This window comes from Bos taurus, chromosome 8, assembly GCF_002263795.3.
Source record: "Bos taurus isolate L1 Dominette 01449 registration number 42190680 breed Hereford chromosome 8, ARS-UCD2.0, whole genome shotgun sequence".
NCBI classification, from domain to species: Eukaryota; Metazoa; Chordata; class Mammalia; order Artiodactyla; family Bovidae; genus Bos; species Bos taurus.
Window position 1 is genome coordinate 104,591,659 of NC_037335.1, and position 26,057 is coordinate 104,617,715.

General features: G+C 41.1%; 1 long non-coding RNA gene across 1 annotated transcript; it reads left to right on the forward strand.

Annotated features, from left to right (window-relative positions):
• The first annotated feature begins 369 nt into the window (after positions 1-369).
• On the forward strand, positions 370-26,057 carry LOC132346017 (uncharacterized). Its single transcript, XR_009495697.1, has 3 exons — positions 370-458; positions 23,828-24,078; positions 25,608-26,057. It is a non-coding gene; the product is annotated as an uncharacterized lncRNA (long non-coding RNA).

A 26,057-nucleotide genomic window follows, 5' to 3' on the forward strand; every position in this document is an offset into this window, starting at 1 on the left:
CAAATGTCTTTTAATTTCATGGCTGCAGTCACCACCTGCAGTGATTTTGGAGCCCAAGAAAATAAAGTTTGTCACTGTTTCCATTGTTTCTCCATCTATTTGCCGTGAAGTAATGGGATTAGATGCCATGATCTTCGTTTTTTGAATGTTGAGTTTTAAGCCAGCTTTTTCACTTTCCTCTTTCACCTTTATCAAGAGGCTATTTAGTTTCTCTTCACTTCTTACCATAAGGGTGGTGTCATCTACATATCTGAGGTTACTGATACTTCTCCTAGGAATCCAGCATGAGCTTCATCCAGCCCACATTTTGCACAATGTACTCTGCATATAAGTTAAATAAGCAGGATGGCAATACACAGCCTTGATGTGCTCCTTTCCCAATTTGGAACCAGTCTGTTGTTCCACATCCAGTTCTAACTGTTGCTTCTTGAACCGCATACGGGTTTTACAGGACGCAGGTAAGGTGCTCTGGTATTTTCATCTCTTTAAGAATTTTCCACAGTTTGTTGTGAACCACACAGTCAAAGGCTTTAGTGTAGTCAATGAAGCAGAGCTAGATGTTTTTCTGGAATTCTTTTACTTTTTCTATGATCCAATGGATGTTGGTAACTTGATCTCTGGTTCCTCTACCTTTTCTAAATCCAGTTTGAACATGTAGAAGTTCTCAGTTCACATACTGTTGAAGCTTAACTTGGAGAATTTTGAACACTACTTTGATAGCATGTGAAATGGGTGCAATTGTGCAGTAGTTTGAACATTCTTTGGGATTGGAATGAAAACTGACTTTTTCCAGTCTTGTGGCCACTGCTGTGTTTTCCAAATTTGCTCTCATATTGAGTGCAACACTTTAATAGCATCATCTTTTAGGGTTTGAAACAGCTCAGCTGGAATTCCATCATCTCCACTAGCTTTGTTTATAGTGATGCTTCCTAAGTCCCACTATGACTTCACAGTCCAAGATGTCTGGCTCTAGGTGAGTGATCACACCATCGTGGTTATCTGGGTCCTTAAGATCTTTTTTGTATAGTTCTTCTGTATATTCTTGCCACCTCTTCTTAATATCTTTTGCTTCTGTTAAGTCCATATCATTTCTGTCCTTTGCTGTGACCATTTTTGCATGAAATGTTCATTTGGTAGCTCCGATTTTCTTGAAGAGATTTCTAGTCTTTCTTTTTCTATTGTTTTCCTCTATTTCTTTGCATTCTTGACTTAGGAGGGCTTTCTTATCTCTCTTTGCTGTTCTTTGGATTTCTGAATTCAGATGAATATATCCTTCCTTTTCTCTTTTGCCTTTCAATCGCTTCGCTTCTTTTCTCAGTTATTTGTAAGGCCTCCTCAGACTACCACCACGGCTTTTGCCTAATGTCAGAGGGTATTTATTAACACGGTCCACTTTTGTTTTCAGTGTTTTCTCAGTTTGAAAAATAGATGGGCTCATTAACCATATGGAGAAGGCAATGGCACCCTGCTCCAGTATTCTTGCCTGGAAAATCCCATGGACGGAGGAGCCTGGTGGGCTGCAGTCCATGGGGTTGCTAAGAGTTGGACACAACTGAATGACTTCACTTTCACTTTTTACTTTCATGCATTGAAGGAGGAAATGGCAACCCACTCCAGTGTTCTTGCCTGGAGAATCCCAGGGACAGGGGAGCCTGGTGGGCTGCCATCTATGGGGTTGCACAGAGTCAGACACGACTGAAGCAACTTAGCAACAGCAGCAGCATTAACGATAATGTAACTTCATCCTTTCTAAAGGGTCACAGAAAGACTGCAGACTATCAAGTTTCTCCAACAGGGTGATCCTAGAGTTAAAGATTTATATAATACTAGAGTTGGGGGCAGGGTGGGTAGGTTGGTGTCTACAAACTAGAATAAACTTTTGGGGTTCAGATTGGGCAGTGGGTTGTCACAGCACATCCTGGGGGTCAGCAGTCCTGTTTGCTGCCAGTTTCATCTGGAGCTTGACTTCCTCATCAAGTTCTGATGTCACACTCCTCCACTCTGAGAGAGGTACAATGGTGGTGATGAAATACCCAGCCTCTGGTCTCTGATGATCCTGGGTTCAAATTTTGACTTTTAATGTATGATGGTTGTTTCTTTTCTTAAAAAAAAAAAAAAAAAAAGACAAAAAACACAACTTAGTTATTTAAGTATTTGTGGCCGTGCTGGGTCTTCATTGCTGTGAGAGTTTTTTTCAAGTTGCAGTGAGCAGGGGCTACTTTCTTTCTTCTTCTTTTTTTTTTTTTTATTTACTTTTTAAAAAAATTTTATTTTACTTTTTAAACTTTACATAATTGTATTAGTTTTGCCAAATATCAAAATGAATCCGCCACAGGTATACATGTGTTCCCCATTGTGAACCCTCCTCCCTCCCCATACCATCCCTCTGGGTCGTCCCAGTGCTCTAGCCCCAAGCATCCAGTATCATGCATCGAACCTGGACTGGCATCTCATTTCATACATGATATTTTACATGTTTCAATGCCATTCTCCCAAATCTTCCCACCCTCTCCCTCTCCCATAGAGTCCATAAGACTGTTCTATACATCAGTGTCTCTTTTGCTGTCTTGTATACAGGGTTATTGTTACCATCTTTCTAAATTCCATGTATATGCGTTATTATACTGTATTGGTGTTTTTCCTTCTGGCTTACTTCACTCTGTATAATAGGCTCCAGTTTCATCCACCTCATTAGAACTGATTCAAATGTTTTCTTTTTAATGGCTGAGTAATACTCCATTGTGTATATGTACCACTGCTTTCTTATCCATTCATCTACTGATGGACATCTAGGTTGCTTCCATGTCCTGGCTATTATAAACAGTGCTGCGATGAACATTGGGGTACACGTGTCTCTTTCCCTTCTGGTTTCCTCAGTGTGTATGCCCAGCAGTGGGATTGCTGGATCATAAGGCAGTTCTATTTCCAGTTTTTTAAGGAATCTCCACACTGTTCTCCATAGTGGCTGTACTAGTTTGCATTCCCACCAACAGTGTAAGAGGGTTCCCTTTTCTCCACACCCTCTCCAGCATTTATTATTTGTAGACTTTTGGATCACAGCCATCCTGACTGGCGTGAAATGGTACCTCATAGTGGTTTTGATTTGCATTTCTCTGATAATGAGTGATGTTGAGCATCTTTTCATGTCTTTGTTAGCCCTCTGTATGTCTTCTTTGGAGAAATGTCTATTTAGTTCTTTGGCCCATTTTTTGATTGGGTCATTTATTTTTCTGGAATTGAGCTGTAGGAGTTGCTTGTATATTTTTGAGATTAGTTGTTTGTCAGTTGCTTCATTTGCTATTATTTTCTCCCATTCTGAAGGCTGTCTTTTCACCTTGCTAATAGTTTCCTTTGATGTGCAGAAGCTTTTAAGGTTAATTAGGTCCCATTTGTTTATTTTTGCTTTTATTTCCAATATTCTGGGAGGTGGGTCATAGAGGATCCTGCTGTGATGTATGTCGGAGAGTGTTTTGCCTATGTTCTCCTCTAGGAGTTTTATAGTTTCTGGTCTTACATTTAGATCTTTAATCCATTTTGAGTTTATTTTTGTGTATGGTGTTAGAAAGTGTTCTAGTTTCATTCTTTTACAAGTGGTTGACCAGATTTCCCAGCATCACTTGTTAAAGAGATTGTCTTTAATCCATTGTATATTCTTGCCTCCTTTGTCAAAGATAAGGTGTCCATATGTGCGTGGATTTATCTCTGGGCTTTCTATTTTGTTCCATTGATCTATATTTCTGTCTTTGTGCCAGTCCCATACTGTCTTGATGATTGTGGCTTTGTAGTAGAGCCTGAAGTCAGGTAGGTTGATTCCTCCAGTTCCATTCTTCTTTCTCAAGATCGCTTTGGCTATTCGAGGTTTTTTGTATTTCCATACAAATTGTGAAATTATTTGTTCTAGCTCTGTGAAGAATACTGTTGGTAGCTTGATAGGGATTGCATTGAATCTATAAATTGCTTTGGGTAGTATATTCATTTTCACTATGTTGATTCTTCCAATCCATGAACATGGTATATTTCTCCATCTATTAGTGTCCTCTTTGATTTCTTTCACCAGTGTTTTATAGTTTTCTATATATAGGTCTTTAGTTTCTTTAGGTAGATATATTCCTAAGTATTTTATTCTTTCTGTTGCAATGGTGAATGGAATTGTTTCCTTAATTTCTCTTTCTGTTTTCTCATTATTAGTGTATAGGAATGCAAGGGATTTCTGTGTGTTGATTTTATATCCTGCAACTTTACTATAGTCATTGATTAGTTCTAGTAATTTTCTAGTGGAGTCTTTAGGGTTTTCTATGTAGAGGATCATGTCATCTGCAAATAGTGAGAGTTTTACTTCTTCTTTTCCAATTTGGATTCTTTTTATTTCTTTTTCTGCTCTGATTGCCGTGGCCAAAACTTCCAAAACTATGTTGAATAGTAATGGTGAAAGTGGGCACCCTTGTCGTGTTCCTGACTTTAGAGGAAATGCTTTCAATTTTTCACCATTGAGGATAATGTTTGCTGTGGGTTTGTCATATATAGCTTTTATTATGTTGAGGTATGTTCCTTCTATTCCTGCTTTCTGGAGAGTTTTTATCATAAATGGGTGTTGAATTTTGTCAAAGGCTTTCTCTGCATCTATTGAGATAATCATATGGTTTTTATTTTTCAATTTGTTAATGTGGTGTATTACATTGATTGATTTGCGGATATTGAAGAATCCTTGCATCCTTGGGATAAAGCCCACTTGGTCATGGTGTATGATCTTTTTAATGTGTTGTTGGATTCTGATTGCTAGAATTTTGTTAAGGATTTTTGCATCTATGTTCATCAGTGATATTGGCCTGTAGTTTTCTTTTTTTGTGGGATCTTTGTCAGGTTTTGGTATTAGGGTGATGGTGGCCTCATAGAATGAGTTTGGAAGTTTACCTTCCTCTGCAATTTTCTGGAAGAGTCAGGGGCTACTTTCTAAGTTGCTATGTGCGGGCTTCTCATCATGGTGGATTCTTTCAATGTGGATCACAGACTCTAGGTATGAGGGCTTCAGTAGCTGTAGCCCCAGGACTCTAGAGAACAGACTCAGTAGATGTGGCTCCTGGGCTGCACAGTGCAGGCTCAGCATCTGCAGTGCACTGGCTTAGTTGCTCCATCGCATGTAATATCTTCCTGGACCAGGGATGGAACCTGTGTCTACTGCACTGGCAGATTCTTTACCACCGACCTGTCCTCTCAGAAAAGCTCGGACAGTTGCTTCTTAATTTCACGTTCTTAATAAGAATAATCATATACGACTTAGCCAGGTTGACTTAGCCACATATAACCACATAGTATGTGAAAACTGTTTAACATAGTCAATTGATAATAAATTAGAGTATCTATTAATATTATTAAAATAAAAAATTATTTTCCATATCACTTCAAACATCCACATCTGAAACCTAGTACACAGTAGGCACTGGTAATTTAAGCTGTTTAAGTAACCGTAAGCCAACTCTTCATCTTGGATGAGATATAGATAGATAGAGATATTCAGCATAAATTGGTCTTCCAAATATTTTATTTTTAATTAAGATAGGAGAAATCTTGGTTGTGGGGGGAAAAAAGAAACATGAACACAGTCCAAGTAATAGAACACGTGGTAAAATATTCACCTGACTTGAGTTCTGCCTTTACTTGGTATATAATTGACCCTGCTATTGTCACATTATAGAACAAAGAAGATATAAAAATGATGCCAGCAGTCTTACAGAAGTTAGCACCATTTTTTTCAGTGTCATAAGAATTTATTGTACATAGAAGATCAGGTTGCTGTAAGCCTGAGTGATAATAGGAGTAAAGCTGCTACCTCAGCAAGTGAAAAGGAATCCAACCAAGTCCAATCGTTCATAATAACGATTGCATAGAACCTGTGGAGTATGATCACAGTCCTGTACACTGAGGGTCGGCCCTCGCAGAGGTGTGGTGGGGTGTGCTCTGGGGTGTCCCACACAGTGTGGTGGCAAGGGGATGGCCCTATCAATCACCTCACCTGAGAGCTGGTTAAGATTTGAGATGCAAATGGATGCACTTAACTCACAACCATTCTGGCCAAAGCAAAGTTCTTTGATCCCTGGTCCTGTCTCTTTGTCATTTTCCCTCTTTTGAGTATATCCTTGAGTTTCAGTCCAGCTTGATATCCCAGGGGCAAGAGCACACATGGGATTTGGGCTTAACCTGTTTGGGAGCCCAAAATTACCTGCTGCTGCTGCTACAAAGTCGCTCCAGTCGTGTCCGACCCTGTGCAACCCCATAGACGGCAGCCCACCAGGCTCCCCTGTCACTGGGATTCTCCAGGCAAGAACACTGGACTGGGTTGCCATTTCCTTCTTCAATATATGAAAGTAAAAAGTGAAAGTGAAGTCGCTCAGTCGTGTCTGACTCTTTGCGACCCCATGGACTGCAGCCTACTAGGCTCCTCCATCCATGGGATTTTCCAGGCAAGATTACTGGAGTGGGTTGCCATTGCCTTCTCCCAAAATCACCTAGAGTTTTGAAATTTGCATTGAAGAAATGCAAAGAACCATTGGAGAGAGACATCCAATTATGGTCTTTAGACCAGGGGGTTTAAAAGTACCTTGAAAACAGTCTTGAAAATGCTGATTTCTGGGTCTTATCTTTGACCTATCTAACAGAACTGTTTGGAGACATGATCTGAAGATGTATAAGCTCACAGGGTATTTCATCCTCATGAATGTTTAGAACCCACTAGGTTAGTGGCTCTGTGAGCAGTTCAATGTAATGAAGGAAAATTGCCTTTATTCAGTTCAGTTCAGTTCAGTTCAGTTCAGTTGCTCAGTCATGTCGGACTCTTTCCATGAATCGCAGCATGCCAGACCTCCCTGTCCATCACCAGCTCCCGGAGTTCACTCAGACTCATGTCCATTGAGTAAGTGATGCCATACAGCTATCTCATCCTCTGTCGTCCCCTTCTCCTCCTGCCCCCAATCCCTCTCAGCATCAGAGTCTTTTCCAATGAGTAAACTCTTCGCATGAGGTGGCCAAAGTATTGAGGTTTCAGCTTTAGTATCATTCCTTCCAAAGAAATCCCAGGGCTGATCGCCTTCAGAATGGACTGGTTGGATCTCCTTGCAGTCCAAGGGACTCTCAAGGCTCTTCTCCAACACCACAGTTCAAAAGCATTAATTCTTCAGCGCTCAGCCTTCTTCACAGTCCAACTCTCACATCCATACATGACCACTGGAAAAACCATAGCCTTGACTAGATGGACCTTTGTTGGCAAAGTAATGTCTCTGCTTTTCAATATGCTATCTAGGTTGGTCATAACTTTCCTTCCAAGAGGTAAGCGTCTTTTAATTTCATGGCTGCAGTCACCATCTGCAATGACTTTGGAGCCCAAAAAAATAAAGTCTGACACTGTTTCCACTGTTTCTCCATCTATTTCCCATGAAGTGTTGGGACCGGATGTCATGATCTTCGTTTTCTGAATGCTGAGCTTTAAGCCAACTTTTTCACTCTCCACTTTCACTTTCATCAAGAGGCTTTTTAGTTCCTCTTCACTTTCTGCCATAAGGGTGGTGTCATCTGCATATCTGAGATGATATTTCTTGATATTTCTCCCAGCAATCTTGATTCCAGCTTGTGCTTCTTCCAGTCCAGCGTTTCTCAAGAGGTACTCTGGATATAAGTTAAATAAGCAGGGTGACAATGTACAGCCTTGACATACTCCTTTTCCTATTTGGAACCAGTCTGTTGTTCCATGTCCAGTTCTAACTGTTGCTTCCTGACCTGCATATAGGTTTCTCAAGAGGCAGATCAGGTGGTCTGGTATTCCCATCTCTTTCAGAATTTTCCACAGTTTCTTGTGATCCACATAGTCAAAGGCTTTGGCATAGTCAAAAATGCAGAAATAGATGTTTTTCTGGAAACCTCTTGCTTTTTCCATGATCCAGCGGATGTTGGCAATTTGATCTCTGGTTCTTCTGCCTTTTCTAAAACCAGCTTGAACATCAGGAAGTTCACGGTTCACGTATTGCTGAAGCCTGGCTTGGAGAATGTTGAGCATTACTTTACTAGCATGTGAGATGAGTGCAATTGTGTGGTAGTTTGAGCATTCTTTGGAATTGCCTTTCTTAGGGATTGGAATGAAAACTGACCTTTTCCAGTCCTGTGGCCACTGCTGAGTTTTCCAAATTTGCTGGCATATTGAGTGCAACACTTTCACAGCATCATCTTTCAGGATTTGAAATAGCTCAACTGGAATTCCATCACCTCCACTAGCTTTGTTCATAGTGATGCTTTCTAAGGCCCACTTGACTTCACATTCCAGGATGTCTGGCTCTAGGTCAGTGATCACACCATCGTGATTATCTGGGTCATGAAAATATTTTTTGTACAGTTCTTCTGTGTATTCTTGCCATCTCTTCTTAATATGTTCTTCTTCTGTTAGGTCCATGTCATTTCTTTCCTTTATCAAGCCCATCTTTGCATGAAATGTCCCCTTGGTATCTCTAATTTTCTTGAAGAGATCTCTAGTCTTTCCATCCTGTTGTGTTTCCTCTATTTCTTTCCATTGATCGCTGAGGAAGGCTTTCTTATCTCTTCTTGCTATTCTTTGGAACTCTGCATTCAGATACTTACATCTTTCCTTTTCTCCTTTGTTTTTCACTTCTCTTCTTTTCACAGCTATTTGTAAGGCCTCCCCAGACAGCCATTTTGCTTCTTTGCATTCTTTTCCATGGGTATGGTCTTGATCCCTGTCTCCTGTACAATGTCACGAACCTCAGTCCATAGTTCATCAGGCACTCTATCTATCAGATCTAGGCCCTTAAATCTATTTCTCACTTCCACTGTATAATCATAAGGGATTTGATTTAGGTCATACCTGAATGGTCTAGTGGTTTTCCCTACTTGCTTCAATTTCAGTCTGAATTTGGCAATAAGGAGTTCATGATCTGAGCCACAGTCAGCTCCCGGTCTTGTTTTTGTTGACTGTATAGAGCTTCTCCATATTTGGCTGCAAAGAACATAATCAATCTGATTGCGGTGTTGACCATCTGGTGATGTCCATGTGTAGAGTCTTCTCTTGTGTTGTTGGAAGAGGGTGTTTGCTATGACCAGTGCATTTTCTTGGCAAAACTCTATTAGTCTTTGCCCTGCTTCATTCCGTACTCCAAGGCCAAATTTGCCTGTTACTCCAGGTGTTTCTTGACTTCCTACTTTTGCATTCCAGTCCCCTATAATGAAAAAGACATCTTTTTGGGGTGTTAGTTCTAAAAGGTCTTGTAGGTCTTCATAGAACTGTTCAACTTCAGCTTCTTCAGCATTGCTGGTTGGGGCATAGACTTGGATTACTGTGATATTGAATGGTTTGCCTTGGAAACAAACAGACCATTCTGTCATTTTTGAGATTGCATCCAAGTACTGCATTATGGACTCTTTTGTTGACCATGATGGCTCTTCCATTTCTTCTGAGGGATTCCTGTCCGCAGTAGTAGATATAATGGTCATCTGAGTTAAATTCACCCATTCCAGTTCATTTGAGTTTGCTGATTCCTAGAATGCCTTTATTAAGATCTGTCAGTGGTAGCCACCACAATTTTCTTCTGACAATTGAGATAACAAAGTATCAGAGAAATTACAATTCGCAGAAGACCCCAAAAATTTGGTCACAAAGAGTTCTTTGCCACCTTACAGGGAAGTGGCAATATGGTGCTTGCCCAGATTCACATCCTCCTGAAGCAGTTGGGACATTTCCATGGCCTGGGGAAGATAACATTCAATCTTATTTTGATCATTTGGTGAGCACTTTTATTAAAAGTCTGAAGAAATGACAATTCAGCATAGAATAATCCTATCACCTTGAATGAATCCTTATAGACCCTGCCACTTCTGAATACATCTAGAAAGTCAGAGGCATTTTGCATGGGCAAAAATGACTATGCCTTAAGTTTGTATTTTCATTCACGTTAAAGGAATTGGAAAAAGCTTAGATTTTTCGGGAAATAGCAACTCACAGGTTACTGAGCAGATGGCAATTTCCTCTCTGCCTCTTGCCTAAAAACACATGTTGAGTGTGTCAAAAGCAAAGCCCAGCCTGGTCACAGCTCTGTTACTCAAGCCTAAATCATTTGCTTCCGTGTTTATTACACAGCCAACGGTATCAGTACAGAACTTTGACATTTGTATTCATAGGAAGGTAGTTTTAAGAGCCTGTGGATGCAGCAATATCAGAACAGAATCTGGAGAGAGGACATTTGTTTTGAAATAGGTTTGATTTCTAGAACAAGTACTATGATCCCTTCCCTTAGAATACAATGTTCGTCTGAGCAGTTTGCTTCTTGCTATTACATGGAAGGCCGACAGAGGATGAGATGGCTAGGCAGCATCACCTACTCAATGGACATGAATCTGAGCAAACTCTGTGAGATAGTGAAGGACAGGGAAGCCTGGTGTGCTATAGTCCGTGGGGTCATGAAGAGTCGGACATGACTGAGTGGCTGAACAACAAAGTTAGGGTTCTAGGAAAAGAATTAGAAGATGTGGTTCTTAACTTCTTAGATCTAATAGCCTGGTAGGTGTAACAGATCGGTAGTACATATGTACATACATCTCCTGTAAGTTAGAGGATTGATAGGCCAGGTTAGCAGATGTCGTGATGGCAGGAACATGGTCACGGAGTCAGGAGGCCTGGGTCCCATTTTCCTTTGTCATAAAGGATTTTGTGCAAACCCCTTTCCTTCTCCAGATTTGCCATCTCCCCATCCATAACTGAAAAATTATACCAGACCATATAGTCCAAAAGTCATGATTTGCTAACTGTATGATTGTGGGCAAGTTTCTTCTACTCCTAGGCCTTATTTTCCTTACTTATAAAGTTGAGGTTATAAAATGACAGTTGCAAGGCCTAAATATATTAGTATACAGTATTTATTTTTATTTTTAAATTAACTTATTTATTTTAATTGGAGGCTAATTACTTTACAATATTGTGGTGGTTTTTGCCATATATTGACATGAATCAGCCATGGGCATATACAGTATTTAGGTAATTATCTTGCTTTCTTGAACAGTCAGTGAGTACCATCATCACCATCATCATTTACTGGATCTTTTTTCTTGCTCTTTCAGCTCTGTGACCTTAGCCAACTCATATTAACCATTTGCTTTCTGAAACTGCTCAACTATATGTTGTACTTAATTAAAATTTTTACTTGGAATAGTTCATAAAACCAGTCATTCTTTAAACTAAAGCTCAGCAAATTTTTTTTTTTTTTTTCTGTAAAGGGCCAGACAGTAAATAAGCTTGCTGCTGTTGCTGCTAAGTCACTTCAGTCGTGTCCGACTCTGTGTGACCCCATAGACGGCAGCCCACCAGGCTCCCCCATCCCTGGGATTCTCCAGGCAAGAACACTGGAATGGGTTGCCATTTCCTTCTCCAACGCATGAAAGTGAAAAGTGAAAGTAAAGTCGCTCAGTTGTGTCCGACTCTTCGAGATCCCAAGCCTACCAGGCTCTTCCGTCCATGGGTTTTTCAGGCAAGAGTACTGGAGTGGGTTGCCATTGCCTTCTCCGAAATAGGCTTAGCCATAGGCAATATGTAAACAAAACAGAGTGTCTGTGTTCCAAGAAAACATTATTTACTAAAAAAGGAAGTGGGCTGGATCTGGCCCATACACAGGCAATAGATGACTTGCCCTGCTTTAAACTAAAGAAACTATACATGTTTTTTGATTTATGAGGAACACACATACAACACAAACCTTTGATCCATGAAATGCATGCTATTGTAGCGTAGTTCGTGGCTTTGTGCTCTTCTCCACCTATTATCAGCCATGCTTTCACCTTAGAAACAGAGATGTACCTTAGAGAAGGGCTTTGAGGTCAAACCATTGCAGGCAAAAACCAGCTCTGATTCCATTTTGGAACTGTTTCTTTGACTTGCTTTTCATTGCTTTTTTTTTTTTTTATTATAATCGTACATAATGGCCTGCTTCAGAAACTCCTTCCCCTCTGCCTGACTGTTAAATTAAAATGCCTTTATTCAAAACCCTGTCCACTTGTAGATGGCAAGAAGGAAGAAATGATTACATCCCCTGCCTGACACTTGCCTTTCTAGGAGATATTTGCATATTTGTCAGATTAATGGCCTTTTTATTTCCTTACCTCCTCCTGATCTCTGATCTGTAAAAGAACTTGGCATCCAGATCCCAATAAGATGGATATTTTGAGACATTAGTCTGCCATCCTCTTGAACAGCTGGCCTGTCATGTGGTGAGCAGAGCAAGCTTGGACTCAGTAACAAATTCTCCCTTTTTTATAGCTAAGGTAAACCAAGGCCCAGAGATGAGAGCTGTTTATGCAGTCAGGTGCTCTAGGGAAAGAGCCAGTCCCAGAATCTTAGTCACTTGACTCCAGATCAGAAACTTTGTATATCTTTCCTTTAGTTTGAAAGGAGGAAGAAATCATTTCCTTCAAAAAAAAAAAAGAGGGGAAAAAAAAGCCTTTATTTTTACTAGAGTTCTAACACAGAAGTGGATTTTTTTCAATCTTCAAGTTAATGGATATGCCATAGTCAGACAAGAAAACACTACTATGACTGCTTAATCAAAATACCAGTCCCCTGTCCTTGTCACTTGGATCTCATATTAAAGGTCTCCTTTCATTTCTAGTGAAACAGAAAAACACTCTCTCCCTCCACTCACATCTACTTGAGTTCCAGAATCATTTTTTTTGGCAGTAAATCAGCAGTGAATGAGATGGCCTCTCACAGCCATCCACATCCTATCCCCAAAGAAGAAATGGAAACAGAAAGCCCTGGAATAGAAACAGGCTTCCTTCTGCTCAAATCTGAGTGGAAACAATTCCTCTCCCTTTAACCTACTGTTTTGATGTCTTTGTTCTGGTCTTGATGAACTGTGCTGGAGTGAAAATCGCAATAATAACAACAGCAACAACAATAGCTATGATTTATTAAGCAAGTATCATTTACCATGAACCAATTCATTGGAAAAGACCCTGGTGCTGGGAAAGATTGAGGGCAAAAGAGGAAGGGGGCAGCAGAGGATGAGATGGTTAGATAGCATCACCAACTCAACGGACGTGAAACTGAGCACACTCGGGGAGATAGTGGAGGACAGAGGAGCCTAGAGTGCTACGGTCCATGGGGTCACAAAGAGTCAGACGCTACTTAGTAATTTAACAACAGCAACACCATTTACTAGACTTTGCACTAAAAACCCTAATCATGAATGGGAGCATTATGAATCCCATTTTATAGATGAAGAAACTGAAGCACAAAAAGCATAAGTCAAACATCCGAGGAAAAGGGGGTCATATGCTCAAATTCTTCCTCCAAATAACAAATAGGTATATAGTTTTGACATAAAAATTAATTATGTGGACTTGTATGATTCCATTTATATGACACGTCCAGAGAAGGTAAATCTATAGGGATAGGATGCAGATTAGTGGTTGTCTGAGGCTGGGAGTGGGGCTGGGGACTGATTGCAGTGACCCCAAGAGAGATTCTTGGGGTAATGGTTATGCTCTAACATTGTATCATGGGACAGTTGCAATCTACTCCAAACCATTGAACATTTCATACTGGAAATTCATGAATTTTATGGCATGTAAATGAAAACTTAATAAAGTTGCTAAAAACTAATCATATAGACAGAAGTTTTAAAGGCTTTTCTTCATCTTCATAGCTACTTCCCCCACATGTGTCTCTTCATTTCTGTCACGGACAGATCTGAGCACAGGAAGGTCTCTGCTTATCCAGGATTTTAGCTCCATTTCTTCTTTGAGGATAGGACACAGAAGTACGGGTGCTGCTTTTCCTTCAAGGCTAATTTCTTGCCAAAAAATAATTCTGGAATTTGCGTGGGTACACACAGAGGAAGAGGGTGCTTCCTTGTTTTAATAAAAATGAAAGGAGACCATGGTTATAAATGAAATATGACAAGAACAGGGGACTGATTTTTCCATCAAGTAGATACACGCATATTTTAATATATTTTAGAAATGGTTATTGCAGTAGCTCATTTATATATTTGTTTATTCACTTAATGTATATTCATCAAGCCCTTGTTATGTGCACCTTTCTTGACTCTGGAGATAGGACAAAGAATACCATAGTCAGAGCTCATAGCCCAACAGGCAAATTACCCTCTTCTTTCTATCTTTACCTACTCTCCCAGGCTCTATTTGGAGTTAACTTCTCCTATACAATCTCCCATATCATTTTTAAAATTAATTTATTTTAATTGGAGGCTAGTTACTTTACAATATTGTAGTGGTTTTGCCATACTTCGACACGAATCAGCCATGGGTGTACATGTGTCCCCCATCCTGAACTTCCCTCCCACCTCCCTCCCCATCCCCTCCCTCTGGGCTGTGCCAGTGCACCAGCCCTGAGCACCCTGTATCAGGCATTGAACCTGGACTGGCGATCTGTTTCACATATGGCAGTATACATGTTTCAATGCTGTTCTCTCAAATTATCCCACCCTCACCTTTTCCCACAGAGTCCAAAAGTCTGTCTTTATCTATGTTAGATAACTTTTGTTGTCTAACATAGTCAGAGCTCACAGCCCAGCAGGCAAATCACCCTCCTCTTTCTATCTTTACCTCCTCTCCCAGGCTCTATTTGGAGTTAACTTCTCCCATACAATCTCCCATATCATTTTTTAAATTAATTTAAATCTTAATTTTAAACCATCTTTCTAAATTCCATATATGTGCGTTAATAGACTGTATTGGTGTTTTTCTTTCTGACTTACTTCACTGTGTATAACAGGTTCCAGTTTCGTACCAGATCATTTTACCTATTTCTTTTCTGTGAATCTTTGCTGTGCACTGTGCTCAGTTATGTCCAACTCTGTGAAACCCCATGGAGTGTAGCCATCAGACTCCTCTGTCCATGAAAATTTCCAGGTAAGAATACTGAAGTTGGTTGCCATTTCCTTCTTCAGGGGATTCTCCTGACCCAAGGATTGAACCTGTGTCTTCCACTGCAGGCAGATTCTTTACCACTGAGCCATCTGGGAAATGAACTCCATTGTATGGTCATTCCTTTTAACATTGTGCATTTCATAATCTCTGTCTTCATTTGGGAAGGAGAAATGATAAAGAGTATTTCTCACACATGGGGACTTAATCTGAGTTTTTAATGACATGTAGAGCAATATACTTTTCCAGTAGTCATGTATGGATGTGAGAGTTGGACCATAAAGAAGGCTGAGTGTCAAAGAAATGATGCTTTTGAATTGTGGTGTTGGAGAAGACTCTTAGGAGTACCTTGGATGGCAAGGAGATCACATCAGTCAATCCTAAAGAAAATCAAGACTGTATATATATTGGAAGGACTGATGCTGAAGCTCCAATACTTGGGCCACCTGATGCAAAGAGACGACTCATTGGAAAAGACCCTGATGCTGGGAAAAATTAAAGGCAAAAGGACAAGTGAGTGGCAGAAGATGAGATGGTTTGATAGCACCGCTGACTCAGTGGACAAGAATTTGAGCAAACTTCAGGAGATAGTGGAAGACAGAGGAGCCTGATGCGCTGCAGAGCATGTGTCGCAGAGTCAGACACAACTTAGCGACTGAACAACAACAACTCACTTTACAATGCTGTGTGAGTTTCTGTTGTATGACGGTGTGGATAAGCTATATGTATACATATATCCCCTCCCTCTTGAACCTCCTTTCCCCCTGCCAACCCACCTCTCTAGGTCATCACAGGGCACTGAGCTGTGCTATACAGAGCCTGTGCTATACAGCATTTTCCCACTAGCTATCTATTTTACACATGAGAGTGTATACATGTCAATGAGACTCTCTTGAGAGATTCATCTCATTTTCCCCTTCAAAAGGGGTCAGTCTTAGGAACAGTTAGTTAGAAGGATATTCTACATTGAGAGAACAGTAAATTTAAAAAAAAAATCAAGAAAGAATTTCAAGTGTTGGGGAAGAAAAAATTAGTAGCTGGAGCCTAGTGAGGAAGGAGGAAAGTAAAGGACTGGTGAGGTGGTCAGGCCATCATGGCCATGATGAGGTGTTCCAGTTTCATACTAAGTACAATGGATGAAGGATCTCAAAAAGCCAAGTGACATAGATTTGATTTACACTTTAATGAAATCATGTTGAATTCTTTGTGAAGAATGCACAGAGGAAGAAAGCCTAAAGTAGTAAAATTGTGAATACTGTGAATAAGTATGTGCAGTGTAAGATTCCCTGGGTAGTAGTCTGGAGACCTGGGTCTAGATTACAGTGTGGTCTCAGCACTATCAGATAAGCACGTCAGAGTTTGCTGTTTTCAAACCCAACTCACTGAATTTGCTGGCATTAAATCTTCCTATTGATTTCACACCTCTCCCTATACACGTCTGAAATTATATACAGTGTGTGTATTATGATCAAGAATCTTCAGGGAGGTCACCCAGAGTTCTGGGCATCTCCTGATGGTGCATCCTCTGTTTGGGGAGTTTCTGCATCTCACTCCTTCTCCAGGGAATCTGATGTACTTCCTGTCACCCCACTGTAATTCTCACTGCAGCTCTCATAACTGCCTTTTATTGGCCAAACTCTGCTGGCTTTGGCACTCCACATACTTCCCCTCATTAGGAGAAATCTACTTCAATCCCAGGCTCCTCGTAAGAATAAATATTTTATGTGTTCAAAAATCCTATTCCATACATCCCAAGAAGAGGAAAATATAGAGAACATTGGGTTGGGAGTCAAGAGAAGTGGTTCTATTCTCCACTCGACTATAACTCGTTGCCTAGCCATTTCTATTCTCTGTGCCCCAGATTCCCTATTTGTAAAATAAGAGCATTGAACTTAATAAGCTGTGGGTAGCAAGTGTTTCTTTACTGACTCTCTAGAATGTGCTTCTTTTGATCTCTAGCTGGTCTTGCTCATTATTGTGTTGCCTTCTCTGTTGTCCCCAGGACTTTCAGGGGCTGTGGCTTAATATGTTGCCTAAGCTTCAGCAAGTGCAACAAACCATTGCAAGAATTCTCTGATTTTGTTCTCATGTTTATTTTGCATTTGCAATAGGGTTGTTGGAAGGAGTCAATGAAATCACATATGTGGAGTTTCTAGTGCCATTCACTAACTAGTGCAGCTCAATATATGTTAACCATGATTACAAGTAATTTTGTATTTGTTAACCACTAATACAAGTAGTGGATGGCAACACCGACTCAATGGACATGGGTCTGGGTGGACTCCGGCAGTTGGTGATGGACAGGGAGGCCTGGTGTGTTGCGGTTCATGAGGTCACAAAGAGTTGGACACGACTGAGTGACTGAACTGAACTGAATACACATAGTGGATGGCATGAGTCTGAGCAAACTCTAGGAGATAGTGAAGGACAGGGAAGCCTGGTGTGCTGCAGTTCATGCAGTTGCAAAGAGCCAGACACAACTGAGTGACTGAACAACAATTACAAGTAAATGCTACTCATCCCTTCTTCACTCTCTTCCTTTCTTCCTCTTTTTTTCTTTCCTTCCTTTAATTTCTAGATAAACAGAAAAGGATGAGATTGAAAAAATCATGCACCCCAAGCCCTTCCATTTTCCAAATATGTATAGTAATGTCCCATCATTTATTTGGTTCAGATGATGTCTAGATGTTGACTCATTTAGAGAGGACTGTTCATAACTGGGTGATTTGGGTGTGTGTTGGTGAGACTGGAGGGTAAATAGTCAAACCCAGTAGAAATGGAACCTGTAGATTCAACTCAAATCTCCCCTTATGATGATTCTTCCATGAAGACAGAGGGTCAAACCCCACTCTGTTCTAATGGATGGTCTACCTGACTGCATGGATGAGAAGAAAAGCAGAATGTTTAAAGCATGGGCTACCCAGACAGCTTTGGGCATTCTTCCAAGCCCTGGTCTTTATTAACTATATGATATAGGCAAGTTATTTAACCTTTGGGACATTAGCTTGTTTTTCTTTTTTCTTTTTTTTTATATGTAAAATGAAGATTATATGGTCCAACTCACAGCTATCCAGAGGTAGAGCAAGAGAAATCTGTAGCAGAGTTTGACACAGCCTGAGTTTTTGACATATGGCATACTGCTTTTGTTTGTTTTCAGTTCAGTTCAGTTCAGTCGCTCAGTCATGTCCAACTCTTTGCAACCCCATGTACTGCAGCACACCAGGCCTCCCTGTCCATCACCAACTCCCGGAGTTCACTCAAACTCACGTCTATCGGGTCGGTGATGCCATCCAGCCATCTCATCCTCTGTTGTCCCCTTCTCCTCCTGCCCCCAATCCCTTCCAGCATCAGAGTCTTTTCCAATGAGTCAACTCTTCGCATGAGGTGGCCAAAGTACTGGAGTTTCAGCTTCAGCATCAGGAATGTTTTACTGAAGTATAATTGGTTTACAATGTTATGTTAGTCTCAGGTGTACAGCCAGGGGATTCTTTCCAGAATCTTTTCAGATTCTTTTCCTTTATAGGTTATTACAAAATACAGAGTTTAGCTCTCTGTGCTTTACAGTAGGTCCTTGTTGATTATCTATTTTATATGTAGTAGTGTATATATGTTAATCCCAAATCCTAATTTATCCCTTACCCTTCCCCCTTTCTCCATTGATAACCATACGTTTGCTTCCTCTTTCTGTGGGTCTAGTTCTGTTTCATATATTCTTAGTAATTTTACTAATGTTGAAATATTTTACCAGTGTGTATATCAGAGCTATTACTATTAGAGACATGAATTTATTACTAGTGTTATCTAACAATACTTGGTAATAATTAATTTTTTGTGTTCTTATTATTTGTATTCCTATTATGAAGTAATAAAGAAAATTAAAAAGACTCCTGGTTGAAGTCTATACCATTGCTCCTATGGTGAAGACCAACAGTTGGGCAAGGTGAGATCATCTCATCTTTTGAAAAGATGGACAGGATGAAGTTTATCCACAAGTTCTATGCTCACAAAACCGAACTTGAGTTTGTTGTTTTATCAGAAGTCATCTGAGATGGTCTTGTTGGGGGCTGGGTAACTTCACATGGGCGGTGCCCAACCTGATCAGCTCAGGTTCGCAGCACCTGCTCAAATGAGAAAGCACAGTTCTTTCCAAAGAACCTCGCAGCAATATTTTCCTGTGAGGAAAGTGTGAGTAGACTCACAGAGGAGGAATGAAGGGCAGGGCTTAGCTGTCTGGGTCAGGAAGAATTTGTAGGGAAATAAACACGGTAACTCGTGAGACATCACAGGCAATTATCTTTAAGAAAAAGATGGGCTTGGCTTAATTCATTTTTCCATGTGGTTACATTTTATTGGTGCTTGCTGGGTGACAAATCACCCATTTTTAGCTTTTATTTAGCTTTAGTTTTGATCTTATGAGTTAAGAATGACTAATGCCCCAAAGAGTATGACCCTGGAGCAAAGCATGCTGGGAAAGCACATTTCTGGGTGCATGTTCCCTCTGTGCCTGGAGACATGGATTCAAATAAAAGTCAAGACTACTACCCCACCAGGGGCCATTGCTTTGGAAAATAAAACAGGGTTTTTGAATACGTCTTTGTTTGCCATTCTTATTCAAGGTTATCCAAAGACGAATCTGCTTCAAGAGAAGAGAAAGTAGTAAATTTAACTGGAACTTTTAAATAATGTTCGGTCCAAAGCTAAGAAGCTTAAGCTCAAATAAGTATTTGAAACTTCTGGCCAAGAACCAAAATGAGTGTCTTCAATAGGCGTTATTTCCTGGGTCTTTCTGGCTCAGAAGAGCAAGTGCAGGGGATAAAATTCGGTTCTTGCTTAATTCCGTTAATGGTCAGACTGTAGAGGGAGAGAGCTAATCACCTCATTTCCTTTTCTGATTGTTTTTGTTGTTTAGAGTTACTTGCCTAAGAGTTCAACCCTCTATGGCTGAAAGGATTGGAGATATTGGATATCTATTTGTGGACTTTTGCAAGCACTGGCTGTGATGTGCTAGTCAAAGGTTAATCCTGTCTATGGGGCTAGTTTGTTCCTCTCCACAATCCTAGGAGGGAAGCATGGTTATTAGGACCTCTGTTTTTACAGATGGGGAAACAGATTCTCAAAGAGTTTAGTGACTTGCCCAAGATCACATGATAAGCTAGTAGCAGAACCAGAATGTGAACTAAAAATCTCTCAAATTCTACTCTACATCATAATTGAACTGCCACTGATCTTTTTAAATTTTTCAAAAAATTAGAAAAATGTTTAGTGGCCTTATTTCTCTTGACTGCTGGGTTGAGATGTCTCCTCTTTCTAAGCCACATAGAATTGCCAGGTGGTACCTTCTCAGGTACCTGGCCTCAGCTCAGGGCCTGGCCTGCAGTAGGACTCAGTACATAAAAGTTGTAATAAATGCGTATGAGATACAAGGGCTTGCTGCCATCATTTGCATCTTTAGGGTCCAAAGATGTTAGAGCATGAACAAAGCTTAACCTATCATATTATTTTACAGAAAGGGAAACTGGGATTTGGAGAGGAAGAAGGGATTGCTCAAGGTCACACAGCTGCTGTGACAAATGGCTGACCCCTCAGTGCCCCCCAAGAACTGATGAAGTAGCTGATAAAGGAAGTTCATGAAGAAGAGATGAGAAAAAAGAAGCATGCATTATCACAAGGCAACCTCAGCATCCTTCTAGCTGTAGAGCTTCAGATGAGTCAGCTCTTTGACCCCCAGCTTGCTCATGTGTAAGAAGAACAGAACCTACTCCACAGGATATGTGAGGGTTAAATGATGCTGTACCTTCAAGTTCCTCAGTGCAGGGCCTCAGCTGCAGTAGGAACTCAGTTCGTAAAAGTTCTAATAAATGTGTATGAGATCAGAAGCACAGAGAGAGACAGAGAGAGTCTATGAGGTAGGGGCAGTACTAGAGGGAGTGGAGGAAGTGATTTCTGTCTGTCTGTTCCCACACTAGGTTCTATTTGGGAAAACAGAGGGGTGAAGATAACAGGAAAAAGGGGCATGTCCTTAAGTACATCATCTATTGTTGCCCAGATGATATTCTGGTAACAAGGAAACCCCCTCAAATTGGTTTGTTCGTGGCTCCCCATATGACCCTCTGGGGCTTTCAGGGGCAAGCGCAGGAATTCCAAGAAGGATCCAGGAATGAGGCGGTCACAGATGGGAACATTTGTTTCTTTGGGAGTCTTCCTTTTTGGATGTTCTCAGAGCTTTGGATGGACTAGAAGGGATCTTCAGGCTAGAACCTGATGGGGGTGGGGCGTGTTTCCCTTCCACCTTGCCTGTGTTTATCTGACTCTCATGGCAGGGCCAGATGCCAACTTTCCTATCCAGTCAACAGATGAGACTCTGGGACGTTTATAAATAGCTTCTAGAAACACTTTCTGAAACTTCCCTGAGGACTTCTAAACACTCCTTAATAGGGACAGATTGCAAGAGGAAAAAACCAATTTTCCAAAGACAAATTGGTAGGGTTGAAAAGAACATTAAATAGAAATCATAGTAAAAGTGGGAAGTTGAGGGTGGCAATCTGCTTAGGAAAATTTCTAATTTCAAGTTTATAAATAAAAAATATAGATGAATACTGGGACAGGATGTGGTTTAGACTGGCTCCTTCATGATAATAATTTTTCCACATCAAACAACAATTCATGTTAATAGAACCATATTGGGAAATTAACCTTGTTTGAAACAATACATTTTTTCAAATCTTTAAGTCTTTTCAGACACTCATTCAATTTTAAGCTGTTATGAAAAATCATTAGCTCTTCAGTTACAAGCAGTCCTTATCTGCTCATGTAGGAAGCCATACACTCCTCACCTTGACCCTGGTGTCCTCCAAGGAAGGCTTGGCATTCAAGTTTCAGGGCAGAGTTGAATCAGGTGTGATTTCCTCTGGGCAAGCAGATTTTACATGAGGACATAGATTCACAGAGGATGGATGAATCCCAGGAAGGTGTCAACCTCCTAGGACTCACTTGAACCAGAACATGAAGACAAGGGAAGAGTTGTTAGCCAAAATGGAGCCTTAAGGATTACTGTTTGTTATTTTTCATCTGTCCAGACAAGATCCAGCCTACCAGTTCAAGCTGACTGCATTGGAAAAAATACAGAGGAGATGCCAGACAAGCTATGAATTCTTTTTTCTCTTATCAGGGAGAAGACAGCTTTTCTAACAGAAGGTCCCAGTGGGATCAAGGACAGTAGCTCTGATCTGGAGTGTCTCGGGTTGCCTTGGCTGTATCAGAGAGAGCCCTCAGTCCTGCTCCATAGCGTTTCTTATGGGAGCAACAAAGGGCAGCCTGGACCTTGTCAGGGGTAGCCAGGCAAGCAATGGACAGACAGCAGGCCCCTGGGCGATTGGGCAGCCTGGATCTTCTCAGGGGTAGCCAGGCAAGCAATGGACAGACAGCAGGCCCCTGGGCGGTTGTCCCAGGGATCCCAAACAATCTTTGATCAGAACAACACATAATTTCTGTGCAAGAAGCAGAGTAGTCAAACAATAGATCTAGATAAATAACGTGAATGAGTGCTGCTGTTGTTAGAATTATTCTCTTTCATATACGATATTCTTCAATTTTATAGTGGCCTTAAGAGGTAGAGGTAATAGATATGGTGAAAATTCTCATTTTGCAAGGGAGAAAATGAAACACTGCCAAGGCAAAAAAAAAAAAAAATCTACTGAGGTCTAGAACTCATAGTGCAAAGTCTGGGGCTTGAAACTGTTCTGAATATAGACCAAGTCTTAGGGCCTTTTCCCTGGGTCCATTGATTCCATTCTGTCACATAATTCTCTATCTCATTCACTCATTCCTTCAACAAATGAATTGAGTGCCTGCCACCTTGCCAACACTCTTCTAGGTGTTGGAGTAATGTCAGAGGTCACGACTGTCAGAAATATCTGCAAGATGCAGAATAAAACGTGTACTGTCTTCTGTGTCACCACACATCATCTTATACAACATGGCTCCCAACTCAGGGTACTTGTTGTCTAGGACACAGCCAATAATCAAAACACTAGTTTCAATGCTAGAGAAAAGGTGTAAGCGATCTGGAAGAAAGACAGCAGAGGAGCAGAGGCATCGGGTAGAGACAAGTAACATTTTATATAGGATGGTCATGGTAGACTTGACTGAAAAGGTGAATTTGAGCTTGACATAGATCAGAGATAGTTATCTGGCTAAGAGCTTTTCAGGCAGAGTTACATAGCCAAGGAAGAGACTCTAAGGAGCCTGGAATGGCTAGAGTGAGGGAGTGAGCAGTCAGAGTTGAAGTTAGCAAGATAAGGGGCTGAATCATGTAGAACCATGCAAATCATTGTGATGACTTTAGCTTTTACTCTGCAACAATCACAGAGCCTCTGTGGAGTTTTTAGCACAGAGGCGGCATAATCTTATTATATTGTTAAAACATTCTATTGACTGCTGGGTTGAAATTAGGTTGAAGAGGACCGGGTAGAAGATGAAAGAAATCCAAACAACGTGTGTGGCGGAGACAACGAAATATATTCATGGGGCCTTTCAAGTGTGTCCTAGGCACACAGGAAACCATTTCCTATTCTCTTTCTGCAGTGAGGTTAACATGACATGACCAAGTTTCGTCCCAAAGTGATGATACCACTTCCAGGCATGACTCTAAAACCTGACGTGTGACCCTCAAAACTCTGGCCCCCTGCAGCACGCCTGGACCTCAACACGTGTTGAGGATAGAAGTGTTGTAAGAGGGAAGGAGCCTGGGTGCTCAGTGAATGCGTCGAGCAGGGTCACTTCCCCCCACACCAGCCACATTGTGCTGTGGCCTGAGTATGTTTGGAAATCATGAAAAAGGTTAAAGAAGACCATTAAAAAAACCCAAAAACCTCCCAATGCTATCTATTTCTTTCAGCTTTGTTACCAGTGACTGTTGAGATTCACTTCCTGTTCCAAAGCGAGGAGGGCAATGTACAGATGGGTCGTGCCTCTTCTCCCCGTCTCACTAACAGCTGCTCAAAATCATACCTATGTGCTGTCACAGTTTTCAACACCACAGCGTGCATCAGAACCCGGGACGTGGAGGGTGGAGAATCTCTAAGTCCCTGCAGTGTTGGGTGTGGAAATTAAGACGACAGTTCAGCAGCAACAACAAAATAACTACAAGTAAGACACACTTTTTTTTTCTTTCTTCTTAAAAAGATATTAAATTTGTAGTAAACTTTCCTTGAGCTTTTCAGCATTTTTGCTCTTTGTTAAAATTCTTTGTAAAACAGAACATCATTCATTACACCAATCACTGAAAAAATATTTAAACTCCTCACCACTATGTTATATATCTATCATCTATCTATCCATGCGTTCATTTATCCATCTACCCATTCATCACATCTATCCATTCAGCCATTCATTTATCCATCCATCTATTCACTTATCTATCCATTCATCATATCTGTCTATCTATTTTCTTTTATCCATGAACTTTGTGAGGTTTTATCAGTATCATTTATTAGAAAACTTCCAAACTCAGAAACCTAACTGGCATAATGATAGGCAGACAATGAATTTTTCTCCAATAAACTAGCATGATTCTCCCCTTGGACATAGAAAAGGGGAAAGGGGGATTAACATGGTCATGTTAACATGGACTAACATATGCCAGGCTTTCGCAGTGAGGACGTTATTTAGAAGATCTCATTGGTCGCTTCAGGATGGCTCTCAGCAGATTGGTGGTCAAGGTGGAGGGAGGCAGTACCAGCACCATCGCCCCCTGACTGACAGGTGAATTGACATGGAGAGCTGATGGCACTGTCACCATACCACATGACCAGGAACAGCCTCTGGATGCAAAGGATGTAGGATATCACCAAGAACCTCTATGTCATCATGGATGCTCCTACTTTGTTAAGCTGGAGAGGCTGGAGGCTGAGCAACGCTGCAGAACCAGCCCAGATCAGTGGTTTAGAAAATCGACTTTGCAATCGGCCAGAATTGAGCGTGGATCTGATTTTGCCACTTTCTGAATGTAGTCCTTAGAAATGCTGCATAATCTCTCTTACTCGTTGTTTCCTTAAGCATCAGGAATGGCTATAAAACATTTAGCACAATGCTCCAGCTCACCGTGAGTGCTCAAAGTGTAACCACTGTGGTTATTCTAATGGCACTAAAAGGTCTCCTGACTCAGAAAGGAGAATCCCCAGAGCACTGTTAGGTCCAATCTCAGGTCTATAAAACAGCACACTTAGTTATAGCCTGAGCAGCTGCAAAATGCCCTCAACAGGTGGTGGCTACAAGTCCTGCTTCCTGAAGGCCAGAACTGAGCTGAGCAAGGAGGTTTTTTTAGGGGTTCACAAAAGAACGGGGGTTTCCTAGGGGCAGAGAGGGAGCCACCCCAGCCATCTCTTCTCTTTGTTCTCATCTCCAGTCACATGTGTGGGTGCTGTGTGGATGGGCTGGGGAGAAGCAGCTTTGACCAGCTCCACAGGTCTCCTCCCACCCCCCACCAAGAGCAGGGAAGGGCAGATGCAGGACAGGCACCCGAGAACCAGGGAGCAAGGGCAGAAGTTTAGAGGGCAGGAGGAAATATGATGAATATGTCAGTTATGTATTCTAGGCCATCTAATGTGTTTGCTACTGAAGCAATGCCCCCAAATCCAAGAAAACAAAATATGACTGTTTTTCATTTTCCTCTCTAGAAACCCGGTATTGTGAGATTGTCAGAAAGAACTTGCCCTGAAGAGCTCATTGATCACCACCTCTTATAGGAATAGGGTGATTTCCACTGGATGTGCTAGGTAGGTTGGTGAAAGAAGGGGAAATAGTAAATCATAAGCATATGCTTGGTACTGCACACTGCTGTGTATCATGTTAGTTCCTTACATCTTTCCAAAAGGTGGCTACCCTCTTTGTAGAGATAAGGGAGGTGCATTTTAAGAAAAATCGCATAGTGAGAAAGTGCCAGAACTAAAGACTCAAGTTTGTCTTTTCCAGTCCTTTAGCTGCCCTCTGATCTCTGTCACATCTCCAGATTTAAAAGAAAGACGATGGCATGTGGTCCCACCTTACCAAGGGACTGCTGGGGGCTTGCTATTAGATCTCCTGGGAGAGTCCCCACATCCGGAGAGATGGTGACTGGCCTTAGCCTA